The sequence below is a fragment of the Gorilla gorilla genome, chromosome 9, assembly GCF_029281585.2.
Source record: "Gorilla gorilla gorilla isolate KB3781 chromosome 9, NHGRI_mGorGor1-v2.1_pri, whole genome shotgun sequence".
NCBI classification, from domain to species: domain Eukaryota; kingdom Metazoa; phylum Chordata; class Mammalia; order Primates; family Hominidae; genus Gorilla; species Gorilla gorilla.
Window position 1 is genome coordinate 105,287,644 of NC_073233.2, and position 26,788 is coordinate 105,314,431.

At 36.9% G+C, this 26,788-nt stretch overlaps 1 long non-coding RNA gene across 1 annotated transcript in view; it reads right to left on the reverse strand.

Annotated features, from left to right (window-relative positions):
• Positions 1-26,788, reverse strand: part of LOC134759297 (uncharacterized) — a 114,977-nt gene that overhangs the window by 26,464 nt on the left and 61,725 nt on the right. Inside the window, exons 2-3 of the long non-coding RNA XR_010135404.1 lie at positions 17,031-17,166; positions 9,871-9,949 (exon numbers count right to left, since the gene is read on the reverse strand). This is a non-coding gene — a long non-coding RNA (uncharacterized lncRNA). The remainder of the gene's footprint in view (positions 1-9,870; positions 9,950-17,030; positions 17,167-26,788) is intronic.

The window sequence follows — 26,788 nt, forward strand, 5'->3', positions numbered from 1 at the left end:
CATAGAACACTTAAAAACAAGATATAAATAGTTCAGTATTAACAAAGCTGTGGGTGTGTTAACAACCTTGTTAATATTGAACTATTTATATCTTGTTTTCAAGTGTTCTATGGACATATATATACAAATAATGTTTAAATTCTAAGAAGTTGAAATATAATTTTGCACCAATATTTCCTGTAATTATACTTGCTGGCTTTCTACTTTTTTCATGAAATTCTATGTCACCCTGAAGTTTCAATATTTCTTATAACTGCAATTATATTTGTATACCACACAAATATTTCTCTAAGCAAAAATAATATTCTGTAAGGACATTTCTGGATCTTTTCTTCTTTTGAGACAGATACACTTTTTCATCACTAAGGAGAAATCAAAAACAAAAAAACAAAAACATCAACTTGGTTTTTTAGCAATGCCTACTGACAAAGATGCCATAACATTTTAAAAAGGAAGCGAAGAGCAGAGTTGAAATGCTAAGAGCGTAGTTTATTGTAAATGCCCAAATCAGAGCAAACAACCAGTGAAAGGTCAACATAACAGCCCATTGATCTGTACAAGCACATTTGCTAAACCTAGTAATAAATTCCCCAAGATCCACAGTAGCAATTCCTTCAAATATTTGTGATATCTTTTTGTTTGAGGCAGCTGGCCAAAAAGTATAGCATAATTTGCTCTTTATCAGTGTTAATCACTATGCCAGTACACTATGGGACCATTATAGAATTTAAACATTATTATTCCTACAAATTTAGTTTTACTGAACCTACATTTTGAGCATCTATATGCCAGTCAATAAACAACCTTGGTCCTTTGGAAACAGTCATTAATAATATCGTTAATATATTGTCCCTGTGATTAAGGAGTTCAGTCTATTTGGGGAGAAATTGTAAGACAACAATTGCTGTAAGTATGCAAAGACTGCTACCAGAAAATTTAGATAATTTCTAAGTTTTTCTCTTTATGGTTATGTGGTTATGGGCCTAATAAAAAATAATGTGGAAGGAAATACATTTAAGGGAAGAAAATACATTTGAGGGGGCCTTGAAATGTAAATAGGAGAAAAAAGCAGAAACAGACTTGACCCAAAAGAAGGTAGGCCACACTGAGTAAAGAAAAAATAAACAAAGGCACACTATTAAGAAAATGGAAGTCTTGCTTAGGGAATAGCCAGGTTGTGGTAAAGAGATACTTTAGAAATTCCAGGGCCGACGCTATAACCCTTACAATATAGCATTCAATAAAATTAGTAGAAGATAATGAATAAAGATGTGAAAATAACAACAAAACACAAAAGTTCTTAAGACTTCACTATCCAAGCATGAATAATTTCAGTTCTCCTATTGAGCTGATGTTTATTCTCATTCCCAGTTCATCCCATCATTGCTCAAAGCTTACTATCCAAGGTAAAAAAAATCTCTTATTTTAAATATGCATGGTGTATCTTTTTGGTTATTGTGAGGGAAGCCATACAAAATATAGGATGTCCAGTGAAATTTGACTTCCGACGAATAACAAACTTTTTTGTTGTGTCTATGTCTCTAGTTTTGTCTGATCTTTTTCTCTGTTATCCTGCGCGTAATGTTACTTTAAAAAAAATTACTTGTCTGCTTTTAGTAATTTCTGTTATCACAGTTTTCTAAAATTTGATTAAGATATCCTTTGGAGTGATTTTTTTTTGTTTGTTTATTATCATTTACTTTGGATTGCTACAGTGCCTAATCTGTGTATCCTATACAGTATAACTTTATTTCAAAAACTGTTATTTTTACCTTTAGAAAGCTGGGCATATTCTATAGATTGTGGGTATCCAGAAAGTACCAGGAAGAAATTAGTATGTATTTTTATCACTCCACCAACTGCTTTCTGTATATTATGAAAATTTATAATTACAAAATCTCAGTGGTCCTTAAACCCCAAAGCACTTTCCACACTAATTGTGGTTGGTGCTTCTCATAATAAAATATAAAAAACCATGAAGATTTTAAAAGTTGAAGACTCACTTCAAAAATAGTTACTTGAATGCTTGGGCATATACATTTAAATGTATAAACATGCCTCTATGCATGTGGGTGCACACACACCTATAAGGTGAATATTATGTTTAAAGTTCAGTATGACTTGCTGTAATATAATTTTTAAAAGTGTCTTAATATAGTATTGAGGCTCTGCCTCAAGGCTGATCAGTTTTTCTTCTTAAACAGCCAATTAAGTCCATATTCCTGCCCATTTCCCTTTGGGGCTCTCACACTCCAGGCTACTACACAGTTGTTCTATTCCCCCCAGGGCCAGGTACCATACAACTAAGTATATTCTCCATTCCCCAGAGCTTGCTGAAATTATTTAAATTAGCCAGTTCTAACCCTGCTTGTCCTGCCTCCCTTTTTCCTTCCTGGGAAGCACACAATAAATGAGCTTGCCCACAGTTGCCCTCCCTCGCCTTGCCTAGACACTGGTCACTGTGCTTCCCCTGAGTGGCCCTGTGTGGTATGCTACATTCTTTCCAGGGCAGTGTGTGCATTAAAAACTGTACATCTCTTTCTAATTTATCTTTCTTGATCTACATCCGGCTTCACCATACCTCACCTAAGGTAACCTGGTTAAAACACATGCCAAGTGTTCTTTCTCCTAGGCCAGGACCTATTATAACCAGGTAAATGATCAAACTTGCAAGGCTTGATCTAATTTTAATAAAACACTACCAAAAACCTCATTTAGTGCACTTATACTATTTTTTACTTACTGCATTTTCACCCTACATATTAATTATGAGGGTACTTGGAATGAAGGTAACTATGGTCCTATAATTTCTTTATTGGAAGGAGAAGTAATTATCTTTTAAAATAGTCTGTGAAGAACACATTTTAGTATGGATCCATTATGAATGCAGTCTAGTTTTGTATGTAGAAAGGGATTGAATCTAGTTTTCTAAGTGGAAAGGGATTTAAATCAGAAAGTTAGAGGCTTATAAAACTTTTGGAAGGACAGAGGGGTTGAAGATAAAAGAGTAAGAAAAGTAAAGCAAGTAACATCTAGCATTCAGGAATTTAGAAATGGCAGAAACTACTTCTGATGAACTCAACTGTCTGTAGCACCAAAATGGATGATTTGCCAGAGGATGCTCAAAGCTACTTGCAAAAAAAAATTCTTTCATGATGTCTGCTGAAGCCTTCACATGCTTGCCAATGCCACATCAGGCTTGTTTTGTATCTTTCAAATCTTGTACGGATTGGCTTTACTTGGCAATTTTCAATTTGAAATTCTGCTAGCATGGTTTGTAAAGTGTTAGCTTACACACTGGTTAGTTTCCTAACATCCCAGCCCTGTGATAGGAGAACACTGGCGAAGACAATCTGGCCTGCTACCTCATTCACTGTCAAGCATCCATCCCCAGTTTCTTGTCAATATTCAATTTAAAAGAACAATGTCAACTGGAGTGGTGTTCTTTATATACAGGTGAAATTATGCCTTATGCAAACTAAGATATATTCTCTGAAAAAGGAGAGACCATAACATAATCACTGTTTTCACCCGAGTATGTTGTTTATTTTACCCCCTTTTCAGTCAGAAACCTCCTTTGATTTACTAGAAGATATTATTTGTAAGTACCACTAACACACCTTATAGAAAATAGCAGGGGGAAGAAAAAAATTGATGTTATAGAAATGTATGCCTAAAAACAGAGAAGAAAATATGCTCAGTTACTATAGACCTTGTTTGAAGTTGTTAATGCAGCCATGATTGTTTGTGACTAAAATTGCTTTTCTCGGCCAGGAACAGTGGCTCATACCTGTAATCCCAGCACTTTGGGAGGCTGAGGTGGGTGGATCACTTGAGGTCACGAGTTTGAGACCAGCCTGGCCAACATGGTAAAACCCCTTCTCCACTAAAAATGCAAAAATTAGCTGGGCGTGGTGGTGCATGCCTGTAATCCCAGCTACTCGGGAAGCTGAGGCAGGAGAACTGTTTGAACCTGGGAGGCAGAGGTTGCAGTGAGCAGAGATTCTGCCACTGCACTCCAGCCTGGGCGACTGAGTAAGACTCCACCTCAAAAAAAAAAAAAATTTGCTTTTGTCTACAGTCCTCAGCTAATTTGTTATTTTAAAAAATGACCACAAACCTAATGTTTCAAGGGTCTGATTTATTAAGGCCTGGATTCCTAATAGTCTTTCATTAATTACTACCTCCATTACTTCCATTACTACTGACTACGAGAAAAGGAAAATGTGCTTTCCCTGGATTCCAGACATTTTCCTCATCCTCATTATGAAGCACTGCCCCTACTTTAATACTCCAAAGCAAAGCAGTAGTCCCCAACCTTTTGGGTACCAGGGATCGGTTTCATGGAAGACAATTTTTCCACAGAGAGCGTTGCGGGGGGATGGGTGGGGATGTTTTCAGGATGAAACTAATCCACTTCAGATCATCAGTCATTAGAATTAGATTCTCATAAAAGTGTGCAACCTAGATCTCTTGCACGCACAGTTCACACCAGGGTTCCCGCTCCTATGAGAATCTAATACCACTGCTGATGTGACAGGAGGTGGAGCTCAGGTAGTAATGCTCACTAGCGGCTGCTCACTTCCTGCTGTATGACCTGGTTCCTAACAGGCCATAGACTGATACCGGTCCATGGCCAGGGGGTTGGGGATCCCTGCCCCAAAGGACACAGTGTCTTGCCAATTGTTTCAGTGTCCCAGAGAGACCAAATCAACTAGTTATCGGTCTCAAATTCCAATTCAGTAGAAATAGAATGATTCTATTTTGCAGAATGATGAAAGCAATTCTCTGCTGGCAACAGGAATGCACAAGTCAACAGTCAAGGATGGGAGGAAAAATGTTTGCAATTGTGTTATTGGGCAGTAATGTAAGCGATTAGTCAAACTTCACTAATTCCTGGACCTGTACAATATATTGATTACTGTTCAAAATGCTGCACATCTTGAAGCATAGCATTGCAAACTTTCAAGTTGTCTCCCTCCTGGTCTGTCAGCAAGACTTCAGTATTCCACCATTCTCACCATTTCTCAGTGACATGAAATGTAGTAATATCTGTGAACTTTATTGGTGTATGCATATTGTCTCAATATTTGGTGGTAAAATACATTCTTAATCACAATCAAAGATATAATTTAAACCATGATAGTGAGTAAGGCACTTTGTAAGATTAGATTTTGGTGTTTAGCAAAACTGTATCTGACAGTCAAGAAAACCAAATTCATATCCAGGATAATTGCCAGTTCTAGTGACAAAACTGTTGTCATTATCATCATCACAGAAAGGGAAAAATGTAATTGACTTGCCACTAGGAGACTTAAAAAAAAATCCTACTGAATGTTGCCATATTGGATTAAGCATTGGTCTCTGATGCTGCCATGTTGGAACTCAGCAGTAGCAATAACCAGATCTGCCTAATGAAAGGAAGTCCATGTTGACAAGTCAATGCTCATTATTTCTGCAATTGTGATCACTTTTTTCTTAAGTCTATTGAATAAGATGTGTTTAACTAGAAAAAGAATGGAAGGATATCCATATGCCAGGATATCTTATTCATCTTATTAATGAGGATCTTCTATATTTGTGCCCTTTCCCAGTGGTCAAACCATACTCCTTATTCCTGAATGGGACTATAATGTTATACCAGTACCCTTCCATTTGCTGCCAGTGTGTGTGAACTGAGCTTTTGTTATTCAAACAGCTAGTCATAGAAATAATTCCATGAAACTATATGAGTGGATTGACAGAAAAATGAGTGAATGTAGCAGGAATAGACACGATTTAGTCTAAAACACCTGCTCATATAAATTACTCTCACTTCTGGGACATTTTGAATCTCTCATATATACAACTTCCAGTTATGGATGGAGTACTGCAAAACAACTTTATGGTTTGGTGGGTTAGATAATACTATTTCATTTTGGTAACTCAAGTTACATGGTCACTTCATTTTATGGTCAACTTTCATTCCCTGTTATGTCCTAGTAGCAAAGCAGGACGTGTTTCACAAATAGAAAATTGAAGAAGTCATCAGTGTCTGAACTTGAGCTATTTAGTCTCCAATTTTGTCAACATAGAGAATGAAGCCATTCATGGATGAACTTAACCTTGTCCAGGCTCATAATGTATAAAAGTGGTATATAAATCCAGAATGCTGACATATTATCTATGTGATTTCAGCAAGTGACCATGGTTAATATGTTACTTCTTATAGTCTAATCCTTTGAAAATTTAATCTATATAAACTTGCATCGCAACTCCATTTTAACTAGAATGTTTACTCAAAATATTCTGTTCTTTAAGCTATTTTAGATAACACATTTTAAAACTGTATATAGATAATATAGTTCTACCAAGTGACATTCTTTCATTAATTGCTTAAGTTCTTTAGAAATGTAACTTATGAGATTTTTAAAAAGATCTTAAACATGAATAAAAAGGTAGGACAACAACTTGGAGCCTTTTCTCTTACAAGCTCAAGGCTCTAGAAACAACCTTTCTAATCCTAGAATAGTCTTTGGTCTGCACATATTTACAAATGCAAATAAAAGCAGAGAGCGCAGTTAATTCTGTACTCCTTACATAGCATAAGCTTATATTTGTATAGGCCATTTCTTATGTAGTAAACTTATTTCCTTCTGCAGATTCTACTTTCATGTTTTTTCAGTCCAATCCTAGTGTGAAGATGGTTGAATAAAACTATCATTTATCTATACACACAAAAATACTTATTTTTAGAAGAAGGCATGGCTTTGCTTCACACTGGGCAAAGAGCAAGCGTTGTGAATCTGACAGGGACTTGCCTAAATGTCCCTAGAGCATCTGATATGCCCCAAATATTTAGGACACTATTTAATCAGCTGGGTCATAAATACCAAGTGGCAAAACAGCTTGCTCCTACAAACTAGAACAGCTGTAGATCTTTATCTGGCTTGTGGCATCATTTAAAACTTGCAACCCTACTATTTAATCAATCAAAGCAGCACATACATAGGAATTATATGTTCCCTCTATAATCTAGAATCTTACTAAAAATGTGCCCATGTCTTAGTAGTAGGTAGTGTAATATTTTAAGTACCTATTATTTTATTTTATTGTGGTTTTATATGTATACACACTAAAAATTACCATTTTAACCATTTTTAGTGTACAAGTCTATAGCATCAGTTATACTCGCAATATTTTGCAACCATCACAACTATCTCTTATTAAATATTTTTCAACACCCCAAACAAACTCTGTACTAACTAATTAAACAATAACTCCCCACTCTTCTTCCCCTAGCTGCTGATAAATTCTAATCTACTCTTTGTGTGAATTGGTCTATTCTAGATATTTCACAAAAGTATTATCATACAATATTTATTCTTTTGTGTCTGCCTTATTTTATGCAGCATGTTTTCAAGATGGATCCATGTTATAGTATGCATCAGAATTTCATTTATTTTTATGATTGAATATTATTCCATTGTGTGTATATAACTCATTTTGTTTATCCATTCATCTGTTGATGGACACAAGTTGCTTCCACCTTTGGGCCGTTATGAGTAATGCTGCAGTGAACACCAGCACACAGGTAAATGTTTGAATCTCTGCTTTCTATTATTTTGATTATATACATAGGCTAGGAGTTGAATTGCTGGGTCATATCTATAGCATATTATCTTTCCTAGGGAATGTTCCATGTGCACTGAGGAGAAAGCATATTCTGCTGTTGTTGACTAGAGTGTTTTATGTCTGTTAGGCTTACTTGATTTATAGTATTGTTTAAGTCCTCTATTTCCTAATTTTCTGTCCAGATGATCTGTCCATTATGGAAAGGATTGAAGTCTCTATTATCATAGAGCTGACTTTTCTCTCTTCAATTCTGTCAGTGTTTGCATCATGCATTTTGTGGCTATGTTTGGTGTATGTATGACCATAATTGTTACAGCTTCTTGATTTGATCCCTTTATCGATATGAAATGTCCTTTGTCTCTTATGACACTTCTTGACTTAAAATCTATGTTTGTGGTACCAGTATAGCCACTCTACCTCTCTTGGTTACTATTTGCATGGGTCATCTTTTTCTGTACTTTTGCTTTTAACCAATATTTGTCTTTTGATCTAAGGTGAGTCTCCTACGGTATACAACTGGATGATGTTCTCTGTTCTAAGCTTTGCCTTTTGATTGAAGAGTTTAATCCACTGTCATTTCAAGTGATTACTAATGAGGAAAGAATTACTTCTGCCATTTTGCTATTTGTTTTATCTATATTTTATATCTTTTTGGCCATTTCCCCATTACTGCTTTCCTTTGTATTTAGTGTATTTTTTTGTAATGACCCATTTTGGTTCCCTTCTCGTTTTCTTATATGTACATTTTTATTACAATGTAGGTTGGTATCAAATTTGATTCCATAGCCTATAAAACTTGATCCAGTGAAGCCACATCTTCCCTTTTATATTGTTTTTGTCACAAATTACCTCTTTTTATATTGTTTGCTCAATAAACTTAGAATTATAATTTTATGCATTTTTGTTTAAATCTGTGTAGGAAATTAAAAAGTAGAGCTACAAATAAAAAATAGAAAACACTGGATTTTATATTTTCCCATGTAGTTATCTTTACTGAAGATATTATTTCTTTATACAGCTTTGGGTTGCTATCTAGTGTCCTTTCATTTTCAACAATGTAATATGTTGTTGATAATGTATATATCCATATGTATCCATGTCCTAGAGTGATAATCACAGGGTATCAGCTCAGTGAATTTTTTAATATAATCAGTTGAGCTAAAAAAAAAAAAAAAAAAGAAAGAAAAGAACTTTACTAACTTTACTTATCCACCATGTTTATAAGCCCCCATGCTGACTGATCACAATTTTGATCTATGAGAATTTGCAATGCATTTCTTTCTCTTGATGTACAATAATCCAACTAGTAGCTACAGATCATTGTTTAAAAACCTAGGAGGGGCTGGGCGCGGCGGCTCAAGCCTGTAATCCCAGCACTTTGGAAGGCCAAGGCGGGCGGATCACGAGATCAGGAGATTGAGATCATCCTGGCTCACATGGTGAAACCCCGTCTCTACTAAAAATACAAAAAAAAATTAGCCGGGGGTGGTGGCGGGCGCCTGTAGTCCCAGCTACTTAGGAGGCTGAGGCAGGAGAATGGCGTGAACCTGGGAGGCGGAGCTTGCAGTGAGCCGAGATTGCACCACCGCACTCCAGCCTGGGCAAAAGAGCAAGACTCCGTCTAAAAAAAAAAAAAAAAAAAAAAAAACAACACCTAGGAGAATATTTATGGTAAGTATTTATTAAAGTCTTTTAAAGATCTCCCTTTAGGGATACAAGTATCCTCTTTATTAAGGAGCTTTAAATCTACTCACTGTTTTAGTTCTAGAAATTGGATTGATACTATGCTCTATTTTGGGGTGGATGAATTATCTTTTCTAAGAGGTAGAGAAATTATTTTTTTTAAGCTCAATCACAGATCAAGTAAGTATTTAGATGACTATTTATTTCAGCAATAGGAACACTATGGCTTATTTAGCCTCACCAAACACTACGCACAGGTCACATAAATTTGGTTATACCTCCAGATCTACTATCCAATGTAATTACCATCTGTACCATGTCTCTGATGTTTAACAGCTATGGTTTAACTGCTGCCACTCTGGATCACCATTTTTATAAATTAAATTCAGGATTTTGCCAAAGTTTCTACTCTGATTGCTGAACTGCAGCAGCCACTACAAAGCATTTTAATGATGCTAGAGATCTCAATAGTAAGTATGACAATATCTGGATGAAGAAAATGTCCTCTACATATTTCTCCCAGCAATGATGTATGACAAAATGCACAGAGTATTGTCAATTAAAAATACTCACCTGAGCATTGGTTGCCAGTACTGTGGACATTGTTGATCGCCACAAAGCTGACTTGTCTTCATCCCTTCCAGATGTTAAACTGATAAAAAAAAAAATTAAAAACTTTAATTTAATTTGGTACATAGTAGTTGTATACATTTATAGGGTACACAAGATGTTTTGACACAGGCATGCAATGCATAATATTCAGCTCACAGAGAATGGGGTATTCATTCCCTTAAGTATTCATTCTCTGTGTTACAAACAATTCTATTATATTCTTAGTTATTTTACAATATACAATTAAATTATTATTGACTATAGCCACCCTGTTGTGCTATCAAATAGTAGCTCTTATTCATTCTATTTTTTTTGTACCCATTGACCATCCATCCACACGCCCACCTCAATGCTCCCACTATACTTCCCAGACCTGGTAACCATTGTTCAACTCTCTATCTCTACAAGTTCAATTGTTTCGATTTTTAGATCCCCAACATAAGTGAGAAGATGAGATGTTTGTCTTTCTATGCCTGGTTTATTTCACTTAAAAAAATGACCTCCACCTCTATTCATGTTGTTACAAATGAAAGGATCTCGTTCTTTTTTATGGCTGAATAGTAATCCATTGTGCATAAGTAACAAGTTTTCCTTATCCATTCATCTATTGATGGATATTTAGGTTGCTTCCGAATCTTGGCTATTGTGAACAAAGCTGCAACAAACATGAGAATGCAGCCATCTCCTTGACATACTGATTTTCTTTCTTTGGGTACATATCCAGCAGTGGGATTGCTGGATTATATGATAGCTCTATTTTTAGTATTTTGAGGAACCTCCACACTGTTCTCCATAGTGGTTGTACCAATTTACATTCTCATCAACAGAGTAAGAAGGTTTCCTTTTCTCCACGGCCTTGCCAGCATTTGTTATTGCCTGTCTTTTGGATATAAGCCATTTTAACTGGAGTGAGATATTTCATTATAGCTTTGATTTGCATTTCAGTGATGTTGAGCACCTGTTCGTATATCTATTTGCCATTTGTATGTTTTCTTTTGAGAAATGTCTATTCAAATATTTAGCCCATTTTTTGATCGGATTACTAGATTTTTTTCCTATAGAGTTCTTTGAGCTCCTTATATATTTTGGTTATTATATATTCGTTGTCAGATGGGTAGTTTCCAAATATTTTCTTCCATTTTGTGGGTTGTCTCTTGGCTTTCTTCATAGTTTCCTTCACTGTGCAAAAGCTTTTTAATTTGATGGGATCATATTTGTCCATTTTGGTTAGGTTGCCTGAGCTTGTGAGGTATTACTCAAGAAATTATTGCCCAGACCATTATCTTGGAGATCTTCCCCAGTGTTTCCTTGTAGTAGTTTCACAGTTTGAGGTCTCAGATTTAAGACTTTTAATCTATTTTATTTTGATTTTTGTATATGGTGAGATGTAGGGGCCTACTTTCTTTCTTTTTACATATGAATATAGAGTTTTCCCAGCACCATTTATTGAAGAGACTGACTTTTCCCCACTGTATGTTCTTGGTATCTTTGTCAAAAATGAGTTCACTGTAGGTGTATGGATTTATTTCTGGATTTTCTATTCTGTTCCATTGGTCTATGTGTCTTTTTTTAATGCCAGTACCATGCCATTTGGATTACTATAGCTCTGTAGCATAATTTGAAGTGAGGTAATGTGATTCCTCCAGTTTTGTTCTTTTTGCTTAGGATAGCTTTGGCTATGCTGGGCCTTTTTTGGTTCCATATAAATTACAGTGTTTTTTTTTCTATTTCTGTGAAGAATGTTGTTGGTATTTTGACAGGGATTGCATTGAATCTGTAGATGGCCTCAGGTAGTATGAATATTTGAAGAATGTAGATTCTTCTAATGCATGAACATGTATATTTGACCTTTTTTGGTATCCTCTTCAACTTCTTTTGTCAAGGTTTTATAGTTTCCATCACAGAGATTTTTCTTTTCTTTGGTTAATTCCTAGATAGTTATTTTAATTCCTAGATAGTTATTTTATGTGTCATTATTGTACATGGCATAACTTTTTAAAATTTTGTAGACTGTTTGCTGTTGGCATATAGAAATGCTACAGATTTTTTAATGTTGATTTTGTATCTTGCAACTTTACTAAATTCTACCAGTTTTCCTGGGAAATCTATAGGATTTTCCAAATATAAGATCATATCATCTGCAAACAAGGATAATTTTATTTCTTCTTTTCCAATGTGGATGCCTTTTATATATTTTTCTCTTGTCTGATTGCTCTAGCTATGACTTCTAGTACTATGCTGAATACCAGTAGTGACAGTGAGCATCCTTATCTTGTTCCAGATCTTAGAGGAAAGGCTTTCATTTTCTTCCCATTCATTATGATACTAGCTATGTGTCTGTAATATATAGTCTTTATTATGTTGAAGTATGTTTGTTCTATATCCAGCTTTTGTAGGGTTTTTGATCATGAAGAGAAGTTGGATTTCATCAAATGCTTTTCCAGCATCAATTGAAACAATAAGGTTTTTGTCCTATATTATTTTAATATGATGTATTACATTGATTAATTTGCATATGTTAAAGCAACTTTCCATTCCAGAAATAAACCCCACTTGGTCATGATGAATGTTATTTGTTTTTTATTTTATTTTTTTCTTTTTGAGACACAGTGTCACTCTGTCACCCAGGCTGGAGTGCAGTGGCGTGATCTTGGCTCACTGCAACTTCCATCTCCCGAGTTCAAGTGATTCTCCTGCCTCAGCCTCCTGAGTAGCTGGGGTTACAGTCCTGTGCCACCACGCCCAGCTAATTTTTGTATTTTTACTAGAGATGGGGTTTCACCATGTTGGTCAGGCTGGTATCGAACTCCTGACCTCGTGATCCACCCACCTTGGCCTCCCAAAGTGCTGGGATTACAGGCGTGAGCCACAGTGGCTGGCCGATAGATGTTATTTTTAATGTATTGTGAAATTCAGTTTGCTAGTATTTTGTTGAGGATTTTCTTTTTGTCAATATTCATCATAGATATTGGCGTGTAGTTTCCTTTTTTGATTTGCGTTTAGTTTGGGTATCAGGGTAGTACTGGCCTTTAGGAATGAGTTTGGAGGTATTTCCTCCTTCTCTATTTTTTAGAATACTTTGACTAGGTTTGGTATTAGTTCTTATTTAAATCTTTGGTAGAATTCATCAGTGAAGCCATAGGGTTCCAGGCTTTTCTTTACTGGGAGACTTTTAAGGCTTCAGTCCCATTACTTGTTATTAGTTTCTTCAGGTTTTGGATTTCTTCCTGGTTCAATCTTAATAGGTTGTATGTGTCTAGGAATTTGTCCATTCCGTCTATGATTCCGGTTTATTGTAATATAGTTGCTCATATTAGCCACTAATGACCCTTTGAAATTCTGAGGTATCAGTTGTAATGTCTTTTTCACCTCTGATTTTATTTATTTGGATCCTCTCTCCCTCTTTTTAGTCTAATTAAAGGCTTGTCAGTTTTGTTTCACTTTTCAAAAAAACAACTTTTTGTTATGTTGATCTTTTATATCTCCTTCATTTTATTTTCATTTATTTCTGCACTGATCATTATTATTTCTTTTCTTCTACTAATACTGGGTTTATGTTGTTCTTGATTTTCTGGTTATTTAAGATGTACCATTAAGTTGTTTATTTGAAGTTTTTTTTTTGATGTAGGCACTTATGGCAATAAAATTCCCTCTTAGTACTGCTTTTGCTGGATTCTATAGGTTTTGGTATGTTGTGTTTTCACTATCATTCATTTCAAAAATGTTTTGATTTTCTTAATTATTTACTCAGGAGCATATAGTTTAATGTGCATGTATTTGTATAGTTCCCCAAATTCCTCATTATTGATTTCTAGTTTTATTCCACTGTAGCAGGAGATGCTTGATATTATTTCAATTTATTTTGAATATTTTAAGACTTGTTTTGTGACCTAACGTGGTCCATCCTTGAGAATGATCTACGTGCTGAGGAAAAGAATGCGTATTCTCAGCTTTTGGATGAAATGTTTTGTAAATATTAGATCCATTTGATGTATAGTGCAGATTAAGCTTGATGTTTTATTGTGGATTTTCTGGATTATCACCCCAGTGGTGATAGTGGGGTGAAGTCTCCATCTATTAGTGTATTGAGGCCTATCTCTCTCTTTAGCTCTAATAATATTTGCTTTATACATCTGGATGCTCCAGTGATGGATGCATATATATTTAAAATTGTTATATTCTCCTATGAAATTGACCCCTTTATCATTATATAGTGACCTTCTTTGTTTTTTCTTATAGTTTTTTACTTGAAACCTATTTTTTCTAACACAAGTATGGTGACTCCTGCTCCTTTTTGGTTTCCATTGGCATACAATATGTTTTTCCATCTCTCTATTTTCAGTCTACATGTATCTTCATAGCTGAAGTGTGTTTCTTGTAGGACACAGAGAAATGAGTTGTCTTTCCATTCATTCAGCCACTCTATGTTTTTTGATTGGAAGTTTAGTCGATTTACATTCAATGTTATTATTGATAAATAAAGATTTACTCCTCCCATTTTGTTATTTGTTTTCTGGTTGATTTGTAATCTTCTCTTCTTTCCTTTTTCCTTCCTGTTTTCCTTTAGTAAGGTGATTTTCTCAGGTGATATGATTTAGTTTCTTGCTTTTTATTTTTTGTGAATCTGTTGTATGGTTTTTTTGGTTTGAGGTTAGCAGGAGGCTTGCAAATACTGTCTTATAAACCATTATTTTAAACTGAAAACAAGTTAATGTTGTTCGAATAAGCAAAAAGAAAACTAATGAAGACTCTATGCCTTAACTTCATCCTCCTGCTTTGTAACATTTTGTTGTTTTTGTTTCTATTTTATTGTACTATGTCTTGAAAAGTTGTAGTTATTTTTGATTGGTTCTCCATCTAGTTTTTCTACCTAGGTAGGATAAGAGTAGTTTACACACCATGGTTAGAGTGTAATAATATTCAGTGTTTTTCTGTTTCTTTACTATTACTAGTGAATTTGGTATCTTTAGGTGATTACTTATGGCTCACTAAACTCCTTTTCTTTCTGATTGAAATACTGCCTTTATCACTTCTTGCAGGAGAGGAATGGTGTTAAATTCATCTAATAGAATTCTGCATTTCTTCTGTGTTATCTTGAATTCCTTTGATTTTCCTCAAAATACCTATTTTGAATTCTCTGTCAGAAAGGTCACATATTGCTGTTTCTCCAAGATTGGTCCCTGGTGCCTTATTTAGTTCATTTGGTGAGAACATATTTTCCTGGATTGTCTTGATACTTGTAAGTTTGTCTAGGTTTGGCCACTGAAAAATTGGGCATTTATTATAATCTTTGCAGTCTGGCCTTGTTTGTACTCATCCTTCTTGGGAAAGATTTCCTGACATTTAAAAGGACTTGGGTGTTGTGATGTAAGTTGTTATCTCCATTCAGAAGCACCCCAATCCCAGTAACACTGAGGTTCTTGCACTTTCGTAGAGGTACCACCTTTATAGTCTTGGACAAGATCCAGGAGAATTCTCTGCTGTAACAGACAGAGGCTCTTGTTCTCTTCTCTTACTTTCTCCCAAACAAACAGAATTTCTCTTTCTGAGTCACCTGAAGCTGGGGGTAGAGTAACACAAACACCCCTGTGACCACCACCGCTATGACCGTGCTGTGGCCAACCTGAAGCCAGCACAGTACTGGGTCTCACCCAGGGCCTGCATTACCACTCCTAGCTGCTGTCTATGTTCACTGAAGGCCCAGGGGCTCTATAATCATCAGCTGGCCATGCCAGCCAGGCCTGTGTCTTTCCCTGCATGTGGCAATTTCCCCAGGACTTGGGTGGGTCTACAGGTGCCATCTGGAAGCCATAACCTAGAGTTAAAAACGTTAGAATTCTACCTGGTGTTCTATTGTCGTGTGGCTGAGCTGGCATTCAAACCACAATACTCAATCCTTGTGACTTTTCCCTCCTCCTTTTCAAAGGCAGCCTTACCTCATGGCTGCCACCACCACAGGCCCACTGGTAATACTGCCAAACTATTGCCAATGTTCTATTAAGAACTAAGGTCTTTTAAGTCAGCTTGTGGCGAATGCTGCTTGGCCTGTGACTTACCCATCAGGGAAACGGGCTCCTCTCTGGCACAGAGCAGGTCCAGAAATGCCTCCAAGAGCTAAGTGCTGTAATCGGGGGCCCCAAGAGTTTGCTTGGTGTTCTACTCCCAGTGGCCAAGCTGGTACCTACAGTGCAAGACAAAGTCCCCTTTACTTTTCTCTCTGCTTTTCTCAAGAAGCAGCGGTCTTGACACTACAGCTGGAGATGTGCTGAGTCTCACCTGAAGCCTACAAGTCTCAGGGTTTTACCCACTGCCCTTGACATAGTACCTGACTATGGCTGCTGGTTATTCATGGCTCAAAGTTTCTTCAGTTAGCAGCTGATGAATGCTGCCAGGAAGGGGTCCTTACCTTCAGGATAGTGAGTTCCCTTTGGGCACAGGATGCATCTAAATATGTCATCCAGGAACTAAGGCCTGGAAAGGAGGCCTTATGACGCTGACCCATACCCTATGCCACTGTGGCTCAGCTCGTATCCAAGATGCAAGACAAATTCTCCCCACTCTTTCCTATTTTCTCTTCAAGCAGAAGGAAGGAGTCTGTTTTGGAGCTGTGAGCTGTGCAGCCTGTGATTAGGAGAGGGGTAATGCCAGCACTCTCTTAGTTGTGTGGGCTGGTGTCTCAGTAGGTCATGTGCCCCCCTAGTCCACTGTCTCCGGCTCAAGTTCAGCACTAGGACTCTTCTAGGAGTTGCAGTCCTTGTCGCCTAGATTGCTTTTCAAGTTTATTTAGAGCCCCAGGAGCTCTTTGGCCCATGATGGCGAGGCTTGCAGGAACTCACGTTCCAACCCCTGGGATTGGCGATTCTCCTTTTGGTTCAAATGCTCCTTCCGTAGGTGGGTGTCAGCCAGGATTGATCCGGTTTTCCTTTTCTGCTATAACAGGACAGCAGTGAGTTCAGTGCCTCACAATTACTCTGCTCTCCTTTCCCCCGTGCACCGAAATGCTGTCAGTACCAGAATACCTCTGCTTGGGGATAGGGGAGGCATGGCACCAGCAATTCAACACTGTTTTTTCTGCCTCTTTCTGCAATACAAAGTTAAAACCAGGTACTACAAGTGCTCACCTGATTTTTGTTTCTTACAAAGGTGCTTTTTTGTGCCATTGGTGTCCTTGTCAGGGGGACAAGCAGTAGAGTCTTCTTCTATTCTTCCATCTTGCTCCATCTCCTCTCTTGCACTCTCAAGCTGATACACTCTTATCTGGAAGGACAAGGCAAAATCTCTAGGCAAGGCGAATACTTCACTAGAACAAACAAGTCACAGTGCTAATCAAGGATAATAATACAATCCAGAATGTGTGTAATATTTATAATTTCTAATATTTAATCAAATTATCAAATCATGTAAGAAACAACATTGCATTTAGCAGGAAAAGCTTTAAAGCAACTATTATTTATATATTTAAAAAATTAATAAATATCAAATTAAATGTAATATAATTTTATCATATAGGTTGGGGATTTCAGCATAACAATGAAACAAATGAAATTCAAAATGGAATTGCAGAACAGAAAATTAAAATAACAAGGGGTTTAACAGCAGATGGGAAATGGTAAAAGTCAGGAAATTTGAAGACAGTTTAAAACAAAATATCCAATCTGAAAAAAATTTAAAAAAAATAGGAAAAATAAATAGAGCCTCAGAGATCTTTGGGACATTTTAAAAAGTGTCTGATATACTTAATTATGCTATGAAGTGAAACTAACCCAGCGGTCATGGTGAATGAAAGAAAGTTGGTCCCACCCACTTTGTTCTTGGAGCAGGATGCTCCAGACAAATATCCCCTTTGCACCTCTGAGCTAAGATGGTTTCTGTAACTAAAGCAGAGCTGAGACTCTCTGGCTAGAAAATTCCTTCCACCATCTGCTTCAAAGGGACATCCAATAGAGACTTATGGTTTGAGATTTGGAAACTACCCAATTGGGACTCAGCTGTTTTAAGCTAAATGGATTGAATGAGTTTGAATTATTTATTTGCGTATACAGACCTCCCTGAGGACTGATGTGGGAACTTTCCCTATTTAAGCCAGACCCCCTATTTGTTCTCCAGAACACACTTTTGTTTACACCAGGGGTGGTATCCGCCTAATCCACAAATTGATTTTTGTTGTTGTTTTCAGAAAATAAAGCTCTATTTTTTTCCCCTCTGGAAGACCTAATGATCTTTATTTAACAATAAGAATCCCAGAATGAGACAAAAAAAGAAAGGAGGAGGAGGAGGAAGAGGCAGAGGAAGAGAAGGAAGGAAAATGGAGGAAGGAAAATGGAGGTAGGGAGGGAGGGAGAATGGGCCAAAGACTTTTAACTTTTGATTAAAATTTCAAATTACAGATGAAGGAATTGCAGTCAACCCTTATCTGAATAAATGCAATGAGAGTTAAACCTAGGCATGTCATAGTACAATTTCTAAATAGTAAAGTTAAAGAAAAATTTCAGAAAGACCCGGAGTTAAAAGACATATTATGGACAGGAGACATAGGGGATATGAATTATACTGATTTATCATCAAAAACAATGACAGCACAAAATAAATGATATCTTTATAGTGTTAAAAAATATCTTGATTTCTATTTCCAGTGAATGTATCCTTCAAAAATCAGGCTAAAGGATATATATTTTCAGAAGTATAAATCTGAGAGCTTTTGTTGTCAGAAGGTGTATGCTACAGAACATAATAAAAGGTGTTTTATACCAAATGGAAACTCCAATATACTGGCAGGAATGAAAACAACAGAATGAATAAATGTTGGCAAATATAAAAATTCTTAGTGGTTAGTAATTTCAAATTTCAAGCACTTCAACCCCACATGAAAACTTCTGACCTATAACAATTTTAAAGCATATGTATACATTTGTATGTTACTTTTAACATATTATATCATTTTAAATACTACATCTGCGAAGATTATAAAGTTGGAATCAGAAAGAATATATCATGTTCAGTTTGGTGATCAAACACTAAAGATGGAACTTTATATGGTGCTATACCAAAAACAGATTTAAGCATGGTTTTTATAACATGATATATTGTACTCATAAAAATGTTTTTTTGTTTTGTTTTGTTTTGAGACAGGGTCTGGCTCTGTTGCCCAGGCTGGAGTGCAGTGGTGTAATCTCACCTCACTGCAACCTCTGCCTCCTGGGCTCAAGTGATCCTCCTACCTCAGCTTCCCGAGTAGCTGGGACCATAGGGCATGTCACCATGCCCAGCTAATTTTGGCATTTTTTTGTAGAGACAGGATTATGCCATGATGCCCAGGCCGGTCTCAAACTCTTAAGCTCAAGTGATCCATCCACCTCGGCCTCCCAAAGTGCTGGGTTTACAGTTGTGAGCCACCATGCCTGGCCTGGTTAGTTTTTATAATTTTCATGCTTTACTTTCAGTTAATAAAAGTTTCCATTTGCTATTTGTATTTCTTACAAACTGTGGATGAAAATATAATTACTATATTTTCTACTTAATATTGGATTTTAAAGTGCTAGAGACATCTTCATGTTCTACATATAATTTTTGATTATGTAAATGTAATTATCAGAGCTGGCAAAACTGATCTTGGTGAATTATCTTCATGTTCATATGCCTTATTCATATGTTTTCTTTTATTATCAGTGGTCATTGTGTTTCCTGTGAGAATATATGGTGAAAATATAACTCAAATTAAAATTACATATTGATCCAAAAACTCACTACAGCACTGTTTTGGGGAGGACAATTCTTAGAGACTATTTGACGTGCAGTAGCAAGAGAAGAGAGGATATGCACAAAGACTGCTTTATACACCAGTGGGGGGGCAGTGTACAGGTGATCCAGGCAATAGTCCCCTGTAAACGATATTAGTTCAAACACCTGTCCTTATTTAATTGACCCATAATGAAATATGTTACTTTCATTTTTATCTCAGACATAAAGAGATAATATATCCAAAAATTCTCAAGGAAAAGGAAGAGGTCAAATGTTAAGATGAGAACTTCATGTTTTAGAGGTAAGTTAGAAGTTTGGAATGGATGTCTGTGCCTTCAGACAGAGTTCCTGGAAATTGGAAAGACTGAGAAGACACACAGAAAAAAATCTGCTCCAGCAAACCTGTCTTTGCTATTCAGTATGATCACCATCACCTGTTTTCATTATTATTTAAACAGAATGGAAATAATCAGATAATTACTGAAGTAAAGGTGGGCATATTTTATACTGTTCATTGTCGTTATTGTCAATATCAACACCATAATCATTATTTTCATCAATCTTTACTTTAAAAATATGTACAATTGATAGCCTTTTTTTTTTTCCATTTTTGAGACACGGTCTTGCTCTGTGCCCAGGCTGGAATGCAGTAGCATGCTCACTGCAGCCTCAACCTTTGGGACTCAAGCAATCCTCACACCTCAGCCTCTGGAGTAGCAGGGAGTATAGATGCACACAACCTTGTCTATTTTTTGTAGAGATGGGGTTTTGCCATGTTGCCCAGGCTGGTCTCAAACTCCTAGGCTCAGTGATGTACCCACCCCAACCTCTCAAAGCGTTGAGATTACAGGCATGAGCCACCGCACCAGTCCTTATAGCATTTTAAAACATAGTAAAATACTTCATATGTTGATATTTGATTTAATAAAGCAATAGTTAATAATTTATCTTGTAGATGAATATAGTTAATTGATATTATGAAACTGTGTTCTATAATGATTGCCAAATAATGTGGGTCTACCATGGCTAATGAATATGGAAAAATATTTATTAATTACAATGATACAAAACTTCAAAAATACATTTTTTAAAACAGGGAGTTTTCTATATTTTCAATGTCTCACCTATTTTTACCTTTCTACTAATTTTAATCTTCTTTTTTTTTGTATTTATTTATTTATTTTTTGTTGAGATAGAATCTTGCTCTGTTGCCCAGGCTGGAGTGCAGTGGTGGAATTTTGACTAACTGCAACCTCCGCCTCCCGGGTACAAACAATTCTCTTGCCTCAGCCTCCTGAATAGCTGAGACTACAGGCACATGCTACCACACCTGGCTAATTTTTGTATTTTTAGTAGAGATGGGGTTTCACTGTGTTGCCCAGACTGGTCTTGAACTCCTGGCCTCAAGTGATCCTCCCACCTTGGCCTCACAAAATGCTGGGATTACAGGCATGAGCCACCATGCCTGGCCTTCCTCTTCATCTTAATTTACCCAGACATTAATTTACCCTTTGCATTTGGGCATTTTTGTCAGAACCTCTCTGTGATCCACATGCTATTCATAGATGAAACCTCTCGTCCATCATACTGAAAAATGTCTTTATCCTAAAAACAGACAGGAACGTGATACTTTGCCTCTCCAGCTGGATTATTAATATTTGGACTCAAACCTAACTCTATTTTTGTTGTTTTCTTTTAGTTCCAGGGGTACATATGCAAGTTTGTTATATAGGTAATTTGCATGTCGAGGGGATTTTGCGTATGGATTATTTTATCACCCAGGTAATAAGCATAGTACCTGATTGGTAGCTTTTCAATCCTCACCCTCTTCCCACCCTGCTCCAGGCCCAGTATCTATTGTTCCCTTCTGTGTGTCTATATGTACTCAATTGTTAACCCACACTTACATGTGAGAACATGAGGTGTTTGGTGTTCTGTTCTTGCATTAATTTGCTTAGGGTAATAACTTCCAGCCCCATGTTGCTGCCAAGGACATGATCTCATGCTTTTTTAGGGATGTATAATATTCCATGGTGTATCTGCAGCACATTTTCTTTATTCATTCTACCATTGATGGGCATTTAGGTTGATTCCATGTCTTTGTTATTGTGAATAGTGCTGTGATGAACATACAAGTCCACGTATCATTATGGTGGAATGATTTATATTCCTTTGGGTATATATCCAATAATGATATTGCTGGGTGGAATGGTAGTTCTAAGTTATTTGAGAAATCTCCAAACTACTTTTTGCAGTGATTAATTAATTTACATTCCCACCAGAAGTGTACAAGCATTTTCCTTTCTCTGCAACCTCACCAGCATCTGTTATTTTTCGACTTTATAATAAAATAGCTATTCTGACTCATGTGAGTTGGTATTTCACTGTTTTCAATTTGTGTTTCTCTAATGGTTACTGATGTTGAACATTTCTTTTTCATATACTTGTTGGCTGCATGTATATCTTCCTTAGCGAAGTGTTTGTTCATGTCCTTGTCCACTTTTTAGTGAGATTGATTTTTGCTTGTTAAGTTCCTTATAGACTGTGGATATTAGACCTTTGTCAAATGCATAGTTTGCAAATTTTTTTTCCATTCTGTGGGTTGTCTCCCAAAACCACCTCTTAATAATACTCACGCTAATCTTTCATTTTCATTTATTTGTTTTTGTAAGCAGGGGCTCTCATGAAGCCTGTTACTAAACGTGAGGTGGTTTATTTTTTCAATTTATTTTTTTTTGAAATTTCCATCTGTTATACTTTCATGTTCTTTTTCTCACTTTTCTCTTGTGCCCCTATGTCTAATTTTCCATTCATTGGATGTATATTAATTTCTTTTTGAAATAGTTGTGCTTGTACTTTTGTTACTCTGCTTTGTTCTCTCTCATTTTTTTTCTCACTGTTCCCCCCATTCAGTGGAGTTGCAGAGCAACTGATGACATTTTTAATAATCAGAGCTGCTTTTTCCTCTTGTTTGTCAAAGAATAGGTATTTGCTAAAGACATCTAAAATGTCCTTAGGTAATAATAATTGTCCCTAGTATTTATTGACAGCTTATTATATACCTGATTTATGCCAATAATTTTATAGCAATTTCTTACTAAATCCTTGCAAAATATGATGAAGCATTACCATAGATCTTTAAAGATGAGAAAACAGTCTCAGAGTATATTGTAGAGACAGTACTATTTTTTATCTGTTTTTTTTTAATTTCTAATACTGGAAAAAAAAACAAACTGTATTACCCAAAATTTCGTTGTAGGCATATGACTGGGTTCTGTCAACAAGCCTCCCCCAGGAATGACAGATGCCATTTTTAAGTCAGACCATTAGTTCTTGAGGGTGGTGATATTTTGTATTTTTCCTCTTCTCCTTCCACAGTGATCTCAAAAGTCACATTATTGTCCTGGCAATGCTATTACGTGAAAAAATCCTGGATTCTTATGCTATCATTTAAAAAAGTGCTGCCTGATCAAAATGAAAGAGAAATAAAAGTTAATAATGTTAAGCTGCATAACTTTTGAGAATATATATATAATACCTATTATGACTGTGAGTGAAGGGTCCAGCTCCAGGCAAAATCTTATGTAAAATATTTGATTGACTACAGGCAGTTGCAAAGGCTTTGCCTTCCAAGCCTCATGAGGGAAAGCTACCCTTCCCACAGCACACGTGGTGGTGCCTTACAGTTTTCTCAAAAGAGTTATACTCAGGACTCAGTCCCTCTTAGCCATCCATAGTCATAGGCATGTTTGCATTACTAGCTCAGGCACTTCAATTTAGAGATTCCTTATCGGGGAAGGGATGCTTCAGCTCAGGCACTTTTCAGGTGCCTCTCTGAAGACCGCCTTATCTAAATACTTTTCTCCATTCTTACTCAGTACTTCTCTTTACTCAGACTCTCCACCTTTCCCTACCCTCAAACCAAGGAAGCAGTGTCTCTTTCAGAGAAATGGAACACGAGGGAAGTGACATCATATTTTGTCCCTTGCTTACATGGCCACGGTAAGAACAGGCTTGATGATTATGTTCAGTTTGATTCATTATACTGTTTGACTACCTGGACACCTGGCAGCTTGACAGAGAGATGTTAAAAAAACAACAAACACTCAGTTCTTAAGGGCCACAATTTTGATACTAACCCTCCAGTCCTGATTCAAAAGCAGTTTTCTTAGCAACTTACTACTCTTTACTCTCTACAAGATGAAGGGTTAAATTAGTGTAAATCTAAGCTTTACCCAGACATCTGGTCCCTGTTATAGTTATCAGAGTAGGTATCTATAGATGTAGGCGCTGAGAACTCCTAGCAAAGTGAATGTATGTAGCCATTAAAAACGTTCTTGTCATTTTCCTAATAAAGTTCGTTTCTAACAGTCATTGAATACATGGATCTGGGTGACAGGAGAGTGAACAGCCATTCATTTTAAAACAAGACTGCTTAATGATGTTTCTTTTCCTCAAAATGGAGATATTTTGTCTCTCATTAGAAGATGTAAATGTATGAGTCTCTGGACCTATAAATATTTTTAAGTATTTTCTCAAAAGAGAAAAATTTGGATGTTCATGAAAATGTTTTCATCCTTTCAAATACAAAGCCATTAGATATGTATTACTCTCTGTTTTAATTATTATTGTGTTGTCCTCTGTGGGTGGTGTCATCCACTGTTACATCTGTTGTGTGGTAGAATAAAATTTTTAATAACGTGCCCTTACATTTCTTCTAAGATTAAAAAAACACACAAAACAAACAAACCTAATTGTGGAAAATGAGCAAAAATAATTTGCTTTCAACCCACACAAGTTATTGTCTTATGAAAACTAGTAAATTAGTCTTCTGCTTAAAATGACAGAACTAGTTAGACTAGAGCTTGAGTGTTCACAAATAAAACTTTTAATCTGTAAACCGCATCTAACTGAAATAGCATGACCCCTGTCTGAAAAAATCCTCCCTCTTATGACCTTCCTTGTGCAATGCAAGCAGCACAATTGCAACTATAATCATAAGACAAGCCAGAGAGAAAAATAAAATAGTGTACCAAACTAAAATCATCTTCATAAGTAGTCTTTTGTGGCTTATTAGAACTATATGTTTCATAAAACATCTTCAGCTTTTTCCAAATTATGTAGCATTTACTAGTTTCAGGTATTATAACCTGATACATGTGTGGGGTATTGTTCAGCCCAACACACAATTCTTTATTCTTCTGCCTCAACCAGTACTGTGTACTGTAGGTGTATACTGTCCTGGTGAGTGTTCAACCTTGAATATGAAGCTTTTTGTAATGAAGGCTATCTCTAAAAGGGACTGACATTTTAACATTGCCTATGGACAATACTCCTAGCATCTGGGGGAAAAAAATCATTTTTTGAAACAGGCTGAAGACAATGGCATCTCTTCGGGCAGTTCAATCACTTTATAGAAAAGGAAGTGCATCATTGGTCAAACTATGATATAATCCACTACTCCTATCCTATATGACACCCTTAGAGTCTTCTGGTCTCCTAATAATGAAATGGAATTTTGAATATGCAGCTAGAGCAGCAGCTGTACAATGCAATGAAAGTATCATTCTCAAGGATTTATTATACCCTGAAGTCAATAACCATTATGTAATTTTTTGCCATAAATAACATACATGGGATCAGAAGTAGAACTGTGAAATATGAGTGTCCCATTTATCATCCTTCAGTTGAAGCACATGGGGAATTTGTACCCCTCTTCCTGAAACTATAGCCTCTGCATACATAGATAACCTGCTCTTCAGAAGGGAACCATTCCACTAGCAACACAGTCTCATTTAAATTTTAGGTAGGTGTAACATTCCAGCCCCTTTGTTTCAACTTGCAAGAACACTAAAGAGTCATCTTAGTTTTGAAGTTTCCCATAACATTGACCAATGCCTCTGTGGCACTGTTGCAGAATTGGAGAGAGAAGAAAATGAAACCAATGAGTAAACTGATTGTCATAATTTAGGACCTTATAGGTTGTAATACAGAACTTGGCTTTCACTTTGAGTGAGATGGGAAGTCATTTCAGGGTTTGAATCACTCTTGCTACTTCATAGGAAATAAACCCTGGGTTGCAGGAAGGAGACGACGATGGAACAAGAAAAGGGTGAAGTCTGAACAAGATTCATTGAAATGGGTAGAAATAATAGTTTTACATTATCCCTTATATTAGTCCGTTTTCATGCTGCTCATAAAGACATACCCAAAAATGGGTAATTAATTTTAAAAAATAGGTTTAATGGACTCATAGTTCCATGTGGCTGGGGAGGCCTCACTATCATTGCAAAGGTGAAAGGCACTTCTTACAGGGCAGTAGCAAGAGAGAATGAGACAGCCAAGCAAAAGGGATTTCTCCTTATAAGACAACCAGTTCTCATGAGACTTATTTACTACCATGAGAATAGTATTGAGGAAACCACGCCAATGATTCAATTATCTCCCACTGGGTCCCTCCCACATGTGGGAATTATGAGACCTACAATTCAAGATGAGGTTTGGGTGGGGACACAGCCAAACCCTATCACCTGTGTTACCCCTCCCCCAGCCCCAGGCAGCACAGCAAGGAGGGAGATAACCACCACTTGGGAGTGGAGAGCAAAGTGGAGCACTAGACTTTGCTTGGGCCCCAGTACTAGGCCTCTCCCCGTAAAATCTAATATCAGCAGACTGAGCCTCCAGGCCTACTGCAGTACCAGGTCAGCCCCCAGGTCAGGCTAGTCCTGGTGGTCCTAGTTTCTAGGCCACCCCCAGCACCAGGCTGGCCCACAGAGCCCCAGGCTTCAGGCCCATCCCAATAACATGCTGGCCCTTTCAACTATAGTGATCAGACTGGCACCTGTGGATCCAGCTTCCAAGCCAACCCTTATAAATAGAGCTTCCAGGCCCACCCAACACCAGCACAGTTCCTGAGGCCTCAGGGCCACCCCTGGTTCCAGACCAGCCCAGAGCAAGGTCAGTCCACAGAGCCCCAGGCTTCAAACCTGCCCCAGTACAAGATCAGAAACCCTTGCCTCAGACACCAGGCTGGCATCTGCAGACACAGGTTCCAGGCCTACCCAATGCCACACCAGCCCCTGTGGCCTCAAGCTGTGGCAGACCCATGGTCCAGATCCATGCCAGTGGACCCCAGTGGTGG